We start from the raw sequence: 11293 nt of genomic DNA on the forward strand, positions 1-11293 counted from the left end.
TTAGAGCTGCACAGGAAGATGTCAACCTTATGTAACCTTGGAAACCAGTTGTCATAAATGCATTCATTTAGCAAAGACCCAGGAGAGACAGTGTTTGAATTACAGATTAGCCCATTAACTAATTGCTGTTTTTAGTCTTTAATATGCAAAAGACTGCCCCCTTGCTCCCAGTATTTCATCCCATCTGGCCAATAACTTCATTTCTCTTTCAATGCTGAGGATTTAAGAAATGAAAAAATGTCGCTGCTCATGGTTTTCTAAGAGGGAATGGCACAGATGGGCCCACTGCAGACTCAACAGCTTGAAAAGCAACATGTCCAGTGATAGCAAGGAGGGACACTGCCAAAGATTCAACAGCCTGGCGACCTATGCCCCTTTACTTTCTGCATATTTATTACCTTCCAGTCCGTTAGGCTGTAAAACAATGCAACACAGCTTCAAACGTGTCTAACCTCTTGAAACATTATGGGCTGATTATCTCTCTTACTGTCATATTTCATCAGCTTCATTAGGCAGTTTAATTGAATGAGCAAGACCTGACACAGCTTTCCAAAATAACATTCTGTTCATCATTAACGCTCAGGCTGCGTGACCATCATTGTACAAACTGTCTGAGCTTTGAGAGCCCAGAAAAAAAAACCCAGCCCAGTCTGTCGTTGCATTATGGTGCCTCCTTCTGAAATACTGTCACACCATGACTGCATGCCTTTGTTTACTTTTTGATTTATTGGATGGAAAGTCAATTTCCTGTCTAAACTTTTGTAAGTACTGACAGCATGTAACAAACATGAGTTTCAGAGTCTGACATGTAGTTTAGATTTGAAACATCACATGGTGAGAAAACTCCCCTAATAATAAATAAATGTAATATCTGAAGATCTGATAAGATCAGTCACTGTACCCAACATGTAAATTGGCACACATCTGAGATTTCATCTCCACACAGAAGTCATTATTAGTCAGCATTACACCAACATGAAATTTGATTTGAATTGAATCATGTTAAAATATGTCAGTAGTCCAAAAATGAATCAACAACAACTTGGAAATCTTTGTTTTAAGCTAAATTTAGCTTACTTTTTATGTTGTGTTACATGTTTGGATACTGGACTACAGAGAATTAAGGAACAACTACTATCTAACAATTAAATTACATCTACAAGGCATTATACAACAGATGAAAGTCTGACGAAACATGTTTAACCTTTATTTAACTATCATTGATATTTGAAATCTTAATTTCAAGAGTGTTCTGGCCAAGATAGTAATAAGTTAGTCAAACATAAAGTAGATAACACAAAATATGACAAAAAATCAGAACTAAACAGAAATAACAGAAACTGACATTTAACTGATAATTTAACTGCTTTCAGTGGTTTCACAGTGACATTTAAACTGCTTTCATCTCTTTCTCTTCAACTGACATTTCAACTCCTTTCAATGCTTACACTTCGACTGACACTTCAAACCATTTCAGGTCTCAGGTCTTCACTTTTTGAACAAAAATGAAAACTCTTCTCCTCTCCTGACCTCCACAACTTCCACTGTCGAAACACAATTTACTCCAACAGCTTTCAGTGTTCACGCTTCACCCGACACTTCAACTCACATCTTCTTTTAGTTTATACACATGCAGTAATTCCTTTCAGGACTTGACTTCATTGACACTTCGAGGTCAATTTCTCACCTAGGCTTCGGCTGACAAATCCTTTTGGTGCTTGAACTTCAACTGAATCTTCATTCAGACTTACACTGAAGCTAAAACTTTGTCTTTTAGTAGTTGTGTTTTTACTGTCACTTCAACAGCAACTTCAACTTTTTCAGTATTTCAATATTAAGTATTTCATGTTCACTTTTTCAGATGTTTCAACTGCAAATTTTCAGCAAAATTGAGCCTTTTAAATGTCATTTAGATTTATTTAAGCAGCAAAAACAGCCGAATGAGTGAGTGTAAACAATATAAACCAGATAACGCATCATATTCCACAAAATCAGAAACAGAAATTACAGAAACTGACATTTTTGCTTTTATCTTTGACTCTTCAGCTGACAGTTTCCTATCAGTGCTTCCACTTCGTCTTTCAGATCTAACGTCTTCACCTTTGAACAAAAACAACAACTACAAAAGACACCTTTACTTCTTCTAACTTTCACAACTTTTGCTGTTCATCCCAAGCGGCAACCTCCGGGGCTGAAAAATGAAGCAAAGTGCCAAAAACTGCAGTTCCTCAAATGGCCACTTGATGCTGGCTCCAAAAGCGAGTCAATCCCCATAAAGCCCCATGTTAAAATGCCCAACTTTACAGCAGAAATAGACATGTTTACAGCCTGGTACAACAAACGGTTTTGGTCTATCTAGCTAATTTCCCCCTTCATGACAACTGTGAATACAAATTATGAAATCATGTAAAAGATTGCATCCTACTCATAAGCTAAACGGTACCTTTAAGCAAACCAAGAGATGTCTAAAATCAGACAAAAATAAATAAATAAGACCAATCATCAATGTTTTACTATATCAGTTTGTTTGATACATTGTTATTAGCATTATGTTTATAACACATTTCATAAGTCATCTTGTGATACCCACCTCCTCCAAAACCATCTCACAACCCTGAGGGGAGTTACAACTGAAGGCTGAGAACTACTAAAATTAGCTGATGATTGTAGGCAGTGAAAATAAAATACAAATCATCTACTAAAAGGACAAATGTCTCCTTAAGTGTTGCCTGTGTGAGGATGCCAGCGGCTGTGACAGATTACCGGGAGAAGTATGGTTTACACCTAACAATAACAGCTACATTACTGAATTTATAACAATTTTCTCTGAGTTGGGCTAGTCTGCTCAGTATTATTCATTCAAGTTGGCATGTCCCTACGCCTGAGGAGGGGGGTGAATCATCCTCACGGTCACTTAGCAACAACCAAATATTGTCTAGTTAACAATCAAAAAAGTGAAGCATTCGCTCTCACTTGCTAGCATATACACTCACGCTTATAGTGCATAAAGTCAGTGATGAAACGTCACTAATCTTACTGTAGTGCTTGATATGTACATACAGTGGCTGTGTGTGCACTCGCAATTTTGGTTTAACTCATGCTTTGATGAAATCTGAGATAATGATCTCAAGAATAGCAAATACTGTCATTCTCCCTGCAGTGGGAGCCCAATTTAATTCTGACCTTATCCCAGAATGGAAGCATATCATACACATGGATGGATTTACACGACTGAGGGTATTAGATGATGTCCCCTGATATTTATACCCATCGCCCACAGTGAGTGTCTGTTTATTAAATGTTTGTGTCTTTTAGAGGTTATAAACCAAACTTCTCAGCCGTGACCCTCGAGTGGAGTAACTTATCAGAAATATTCGCTGGCCTCGACCTCTGAAACAAACACAGGGATAATATAAATAACAGTGACTCTCTCTGCACCCATTGCTAATCATGCCTAAATAGCAACTGTTTCTAGGACCGGGGTCATCTGTTGCATGGCTGTGTGGGAGTCAGGGCCTTTTAGCTCTGCACTTCTGTCCCAGAGGGGGCTGAGTTTTAGCCTCCGTTGGCAGCTGCTCTGGACTATAATAATAATACTGTAAATTAATGAGAGACAATGAAAACACTAGTTCACAGTTATCTGGCTTTGTTTAAATGTGAAACTATGAGATTTTGTGTCCTCATTGAAGATTTTCGAACAAAGTCGAAAGAGTTTCTATAGTTAATGTTGCTCATGCTAACGCCCCAGTTTCCCTACATTATTCTACACAAGCTGTTGCGGCTGTCAGAAATGTAAAACGCTTCACTTCCCGTATGACAGGATGATTTTGCAAGGAAAAACTTACCAGCAGGTGTATAGAATAGCAAATGTAAAACCTTTCGTGAATCGGATATTGAATAATTGATGTGTTCAGTTATTCAGTGAATAGTAAACAAATATTTAATATTTCTTCTATATTGGACACGTTTTTGCAGTACTTTTTGAAACTTTTTACAATTACAAAGTTTGTAAACTAAAACCAACCTGCATTTCTATGTTTAATAGGTTATTTCACTTTTAGAAGTAAAACGTGAATGTGAATATGCACTATGTAAAACATGCAATAAATCCTGCATTGTATCCCAGTGGAGAAACATAAAGCATAAAGCCATGCTTTTTAATGCTATTCTCCTACAGTAAGTCATTTGCATGCAGTGGAATTTCCTCCTAAAATCAACTGTAAAATAGCTCATCGGACTGATATCATTACAACCGCTTTACAGACGTTGGACCAGTATGACAAATAGTTGCACTAGAAAAGATTGTGCGGGGGGAAAAAACATCATATCAGCGTAAATGGCATTGGCAGTGACGGTATACTGTAGTTTCACCTTATTTGCCTAAATTGTATTCTGATGTCAGTTATGTGCGTTGTTATGCAAACAGGAAGTGATGAACAGTATGTGACGAACACATGAAACGTAGACTTGGAGCCAAATGCAAACTGACAGCAGTAAACAAGAACTCAACTCACCAACATCAGACTGTTTACATCTCTGGTCCCTTTGGATTGTTTAGTATATTAAGCATTATAGATTGGTTTGGTTGATAAATGTTTTGTGTGTAATCTTCTGACAATATGTTTCAGGACTTCTGGGTTTAAAGTTAAAATTTTAGAGACCTATTCAAAATAATAGGACAAGAATGTGAAAATGTGCATACATTTGCCTATTGTAGCTTTAATTTATGTAAATGTTATTTTGATTAAAAAAAAAACTCAACTCAAGGTCCACTCACTAGCTTTTTCCAGAGCTTTCAACTGTATCTCATGGTCTTCGAGTGGAGTTTGCTGTTAGATGTGACCATCCCCATCAAAGACTATTTTTGAACAGAGACACATACGAATAAAGTTCCATATTTAGGTCAGGTGATGACAACTGAGCCATCTCCATGACAACTGAGCAAACTCCATCTGCTGATAAAGCCCGTGAGGAGTGGTTGAGAGCTCCGGAAAAAGCTAGATTCCAAGTTGGGTTTTTCCATTGCGAATAATGAACTTTTACAGTGAGTTTTGTTGTTATTTGTATCTCATTTTCCTGGTGTGTGAAAGTCATCACTGTCCTGTGAAAACCATGTATCTCCAAAACATCAGCTTTTCATGAGCTGAGAAAAACAGCTCTGTGAAAATGCATTTTTCAAATAATCCAATGGGGTTTTAGGAAAGGAGCACTTAATCCTTTAATTTTTCTGAAAAATTTTAAATCACTGAATTTGGAGATACATGGCTTTCAATGAACAACGACAATGTGTTGATCAAATCACCTTAATCCAAAACATTATTGCCTATTTTTAACATACTGTCAATTCTTTACTGTTCTTCTTACTGAAACAATGAACAGTGATATTCACCATATTTTTGTCATCCCATTATCTGTAGCCAACATGAGTAATTACTTTTTAAAAAATGTTTGTCCTCAATTAAAGAAAGTCCTCCTGAGATCACATCACATGACCCAGCAATCTTTGTCCTCAGATTTTCTCTCCCTTTATCTGAGTCTCCTTGGGAAACTAATGATGTCCTTTCATGCTCTTCGCCTCCTTGTTCACAGACTGACAAAGTGGAAGCCTACAATGCAGGGAAGCTGATGAGTATGCAAATGACTGGAGACAAAGAGAGAGAGACACAGAAGGAGAGAAATGAAAGCAGAGAGGCAGTAGTGGAGAGTGATATGTGTCATTTGGTGATGTCATGCATCCAAGCGTCCAGGGTGACAGCGGCGGTGATAACGGCCTGAGTCAGAGGATGACATCAACGCTACAAGCTGTCAGACAGGTTGTGAAAGGGCTTAGTCCCACGCTCCCATTGTTCTCTGGTTAATGCTGTTATTCAGCCTGCCACCGGCCTTACTATTTGTTAATCTGACCTAACACACAGTTAAACACAGGACAAAGACACACAAACAGCAAATTTAAAGGCCAGCATAGGAAAAAAAAAGGCCAGCAGCAAAATGTCATCCTGTAATACACCATCACAGCTTTTTGAATACAAAAGAAGAAGCACACAGTTTTGAGTGAGGTCAGGCAATGAAAATCTACTAGCAGACAGATCCAACAGAGGTTACAAAGTTTGAATTGATTAGCTCAGGGTTTGGCTTATATATCATGTAGACTAATGTTGAATTTGAAGTGTAAAACATATAGATTCATTAGAGGAAAAGCCTGGTGATAGTCTACATTTTCCTTAGTGTCCTATGAAAAGACCAAAATCAACAATGAACTGATCCTTCTAACAAGTATTGCCTGTATAGCCAAACCATATCCTAAAAATAGTTCCCCACAAAGTCACTATTTACTCCTGTTTGAGTAATAAAGCTAATACTTTTTTTTTTAAAGATTTACCCACAGACAGGGTAAGGAAGTCAGAAAGTATTGAAAGACAAACTAACTAGAATATCACAATTTCACCATCTTAGTTTAGTGTGTTAGCATGCTAACATTTGCTAAATTAGCACTAAACACAAAGTACAGCTGAGGCTGATGGGAATGTCATTAGTTTTGCAGGTATTTTGTCATGAACCAAAGTAGTCGACAAATTTTGACCTCATGATGATGCTAGTGGAAAAGTCAGTGGCTCACCAAAGTTATTGCAATTCATCCTGAGGGGGACCTGAATGTCTGAACCAAATTTGATGCCAATCCATCTAAATGTTGTTGAGACATTTCAGTCTGGACCAAAGTGGTGTACCAACCGAAAAACATTGCCATACCGGTAGCATGACTAAAAATATGGATCCAAATACCTGGGGATCCGGATGACAAACACCTGATCAGCTTTAATCCATTATTTCCACAGTTTGCTGAGGTTCAAAGCTTTTCCACTAATGCATTTCATAACCTGTCATCCTTTAGGCATTAAATATCCAAATGACAAATTTTAACTGATGTCAACGTTACATAATTTTGAAAAGTGCAACCACATTATCTCCACTAACAGCCATCCAGACAAACAGGGGGTGAGAGGAAGTGCTGACTGAGAGAAGGATGAGTAAAGGCAGAAATGTACAGACAGACAGGCAGACAGGCCACGCTCTCTAGCTCCCACATTCATTCAAAATGCACCGGGCTTTGTAGAATTTTCCAACCACACAACCCCCCACTGTGGAGACCCAGTACACTGACAAACAAGGCTTCTTTGGGGTCAGGTTGAGCTTGTTTGTTCGTCACTCACTGTACTTAAACAGAATTACAGATAAGTACATTATGAGTCAGTGGGCACATATACACATGAGTCAGTGTGATGTAGGTGGTTAACAGGTTAGTTTCAGGAAAACCGTTTCAAAGAATCATCCAGCCTACCTGGTATTCTACCTGTGGAGTTTCAGAGGATTGCACCAAGTGTGAAATATGCCTCATTTGCAGACTGCAGGTTTGATAAGTGAGTGTGTATATGTCGGTGGATGATATCACCGTGATGATATCACCTCTCAAATGGTATAAATACCCATTGTGTTTTCTTTATTTGAAAATCTAAGATTACATGTTTACTGAAAACTAGAGTCATTATCCTCCTCTGTATAGTCATAACACTCACCAGTAGGACAAGAAAAGGGCATAAATTAAAAGATTACATCATGTGAATCCACACAAAAGAGGCCCACATGTTGAATAAAAGCAAATTTGCTTTTCAGAGAGAAGACATTACATCAAATACATGCAGTATGTTGTAGGTGGCTGGAGTGCCCCCTGCAGGAAAGGGCTTTAAAAACTCACTCATGTAAGAAATACTTTATTTATATGGTACTTTTCAAAAACCTGGGTTACAACGTGGTTCACAGTTACAAATGAAAGAATTTAAGAACATAACAAAAAAAACTGAAAAAGAAGAAACAGAAAACATTTGAATAAATACATAAATCAAAGATAAGCAAGATTGTTCAAAGCTTAAGAATAAATTGGGGCAAGGAAGCATCAATACAATGTGTTACACACAACAGAAAAAAATAGGTATTAAACCTTCAATAATTGATAATTAATCATTATATATACATTTTTATTTATTTTTTGGCCACTTGGGGCACCGCAACAACACACATTCCTGGTCACCTGATGAATATAAGTCCAATATGTACTCTAATTTTAGCTCTGTTTTAGGTCTCTGCCAGCTACCTGGAAAAAAATTAATCTGGCTCTTTAGCAGCTAAACGCTCCACTATGTTCACCATCTAGTTGCTAACTTTGTCTGTCTGCCATTTGGTGCAGAGCAGGTAGCGTACGGTGAGTTTATTAGAGCTTTTTTTTTTTTTTTTTGCTGAAAACAGCTGCATGTTGCTGAGAGCGGTGAGTGAACCAAAACCATAAAGTTGCAGTCCAGAAAACTGAAACAATGAGCTGAAAGTTGCTTAAAAGAACTCCAAAGTCAGGTGATAATTTTCTGTGGGTTCATCACTGTGAGTGAGCCCTTCCACATTACGTCATTTGACCCATTCTTAATATAAAAAAAAAGAGCAGCTTTAATATAGGACTTAAAACACTCCACATAGTTTCCTTCTTAAAAGAAATCTTAAACTCAAGTAGGAATGTCACTTGCTTTTGTTAAAATATTCACTTCTAGATGCAATATTTCATTCTGAGTCAAACCACCCAAAATACTGTCAAGCAAACCAAAATAAAAAAACAGCCTCCTAAGGTATCATCTGTAGATTGTGTCACTGCTGTCTTGCTTGTCTTAATAATTGATGCCTGCCTGGAATTCTGTCGTGCTTCTTTCTTCAAATTTCAGATCGTTCAGAGTTGTTGTTTTTCCCCCCACTTGTGCTCCAGTTGGCTGGCCTCCACAGAGCTTGAAGGAAAGTCACAACATTTGCATTGCCACTTATCACACTCAGGTACGCAAGAAATTAAACCTCCATAGCCTCAGGTGAACGCTCTGTTGGTCAGGGCACTTTGCATTTCAGAGTCATTACATTGCTGTTCTGCACTGCTTGTCTTCTGCTTAGAGAGGGGGAACAGTTGTTTGTCTGTGCAACTGCCTGCATGAGTAACATTTCAGGAATGAGTCCTGAGTAATTATCCTGTTTCGGTGATTGTCCAGTCCCCAGTGAAGATATGAGATCACACGCAAATATATGTAGAGGGATAAGCTGTTTATTCCAAGGCTAAGATTTTATTCCACGCTGGGTAAGTAGAGCAATCTTAGAAGTTACAAGAGGATCAGTTTGTGTTCACCAGCTTGATCTTTTCTCACAGTCGGTGCACAGCAGAGAAAGCTCCTGGTCTTGGCACATACACAGAGCTGAGCGTCGTCTCCCCAGAAATCAGCCCACAGTCTTTATTCTCCTAATACATTATTGAAAGCTATTTTTGCAGCTGCACTCCAAGAACAAAGGTATTGCAGTTGTCACTTTCAACTTCACAGACAGAATGGGGAGGATATTTTGGGAATCTTTTTTTTTTTTCCTCTCCCTGAAGTTCCCCAAGACTTGACTCCCCTCAAGCAATTTTTGTCTTAGCATCTGCCAAGTATCATGAGTGTGTTTTGAAAGCCTTTTGTTATCATGCTGTTCAAAAGGGCCATCATAGGTTTGGAATACACCCATTATACGCTGGCCATTTTGCACCAAAGCAAATGTAATTTTGATAAGATTTAAAGCTGACTTCTGTAGGATTTTCATTCATGAGTTAGATTTTTATTTCCCTTTTAATTTTTTTTTGTTTGATCTTCAGTTACATTTTGAAGATGATTCAGACTTCAGCTTCATGTTTTCCTATTTCGTCTCCTTCCTGCTTGTAGCATGCAGCACTGAAAAAAACACATCAGTATGTTAAGTCCAAATTGCATGGCTGATATATCACGCTTTCTCCCTCCATCTCTCTCTTTCACCCCCACTCTTAAACCACACCAGACTTCAAATGTCTTGCAGAGTTACTGAGATGTTACACTGTCACTGTGCAAGTCTGGATTTTAGGTTACAAATCCTCAGAGCCCTGCAGACCAACCAAGCGAGACCCTGAGTCACCAACTGCAGTGTGTGTGTGTGTGTGTGTGTGTGTGTGTGTGTGTTTTCGTGGGCTAGGAGAGGAGGGAGTCAGACTGTAAGAGAAAGGAAAACTCAATTAATGTCAGCCTCACATAACAAAGCAACATCCAGCGTCTTTCTAACCCAGGCATAAAATTAAAACATCTCTCCCTACACGATTTGTTTGTTTGTTTTTTCTCGGCAGCAAATAGATTCAGTCTGCAACCTGCGCTGGTGATTAATTACACAACAATTATTATGCCTGTCAGTTCACAGTGAGATTAGGCCGAAGACGTCAGTACATTTCTCCCAGAGCTAGAGGAGGTATAAAGGGCCTGTTAGAGTCATCAGATGAGCCCACAGAGAAAGGATTTTAATTTTTTTTTACAGCCCAGTATGTCCCAACAACCTTGGGGTGCATTCCCATACATCATTGCTTTTCCTCTTAGACTGAACACGGACCAAGCTGGTGGAACCAGTGGAGCTGCTCAGCAGCCAGTAGCATCAGTGTACTCAGCAGCTTGTAAATGTGTAACTCCATCCACCTGCCAAAACTGTGTGTGACAAGTGTGTTCTAACAGGATAAATAAAGGTTACTTCAAATATACAATCAAAAGCAATCATCATTTTGAGGAAAATAGTGGCTGTGTGCATTGTTGCATTTTCTGTGTACTGAATGATGTTTATATGATGCCAAATCGAATTTGAGCTCGACAGATACTGGATTTTTAAGGCCAATATTAATAATACCCAAAAATACATTCTTCACATTCTTGCAGATGAGAAGATCAATATCACTCTCATGTTAGTTAAATATGAACCTACCTCCAGCAGCCGATTTAGCTTAGCACGAAGCCCCCCATAAAACCATAACATGTTGTTTTTACACAAGGTTTTTGTACAGATTAACAAAACTAAATATAATGCGTTAATTAACTTTTTAGCTTTAGAGGTGCTGGTAGTAAGATTTTGTTACCTTCGGACAGAGCCAGTGTTTCCAGCCTTTATGCTAAGCTAAGCTAATCAGCTGTAGCTTCATATTCATTGTATAGATATGAGAGTGGTACCAATACAACTCTCAGCAAGAAAATGCTTATTTCCAAAATGTCGACCTAGTATGGAGCCACAGTCAGGAGGTGGTTAGCCTTGCTTATCATAAAGAATGGAAGCAGGGGGAAACAGCTAGCTTGGCTCTCACGTGGAAAAACAGCTTAAGTGAGCCTCTAAAGCTCATTAATTAATAAGTTGTCTCTCGTTTGTTTTATATGTGCGCCAACAGAAATGTAAAAACATCTAT

At 38.3% G+C, this 11293-nt stretch overlaps 1 long non-coding RNA gene across 1 annotated transcript in view; it reads left to right on the plus strand.

The window, feature by feature from the left end:
- The window catches only part of LOC122863489, a 16951-nt gene extending 6152 nt beyond the window's left edge, over positions 1 to 10799 (plus strand). The window contains exon 3 of the long non-coding RNA XR_006375017.1: positions 5590 to 10799. This is a non-coding gene — a long non-coding RNA (uncharacterized LOC122863489). The remainder of the gene's footprint in view (positions 1 to 5589) is intronic.
- Positions 10800 to 11293: the final 494 nt, after the last annotated feature.

This window comes from Siniperca chuatsi, linkage group LG16 (assembly GCF_020085105.1).
Source record: "Siniperca chuatsi isolate FFG_IHB_CAS linkage group LG16, ASM2008510v1, whole genome shotgun sequence".
In the NCBI taxonomy this organism is placed as follows: Eukaryota; Metazoa; Chordata; class Actinopteri; order Centrarchiformes; family Sinipercidae; genus Siniperca; species Siniperca chuatsi.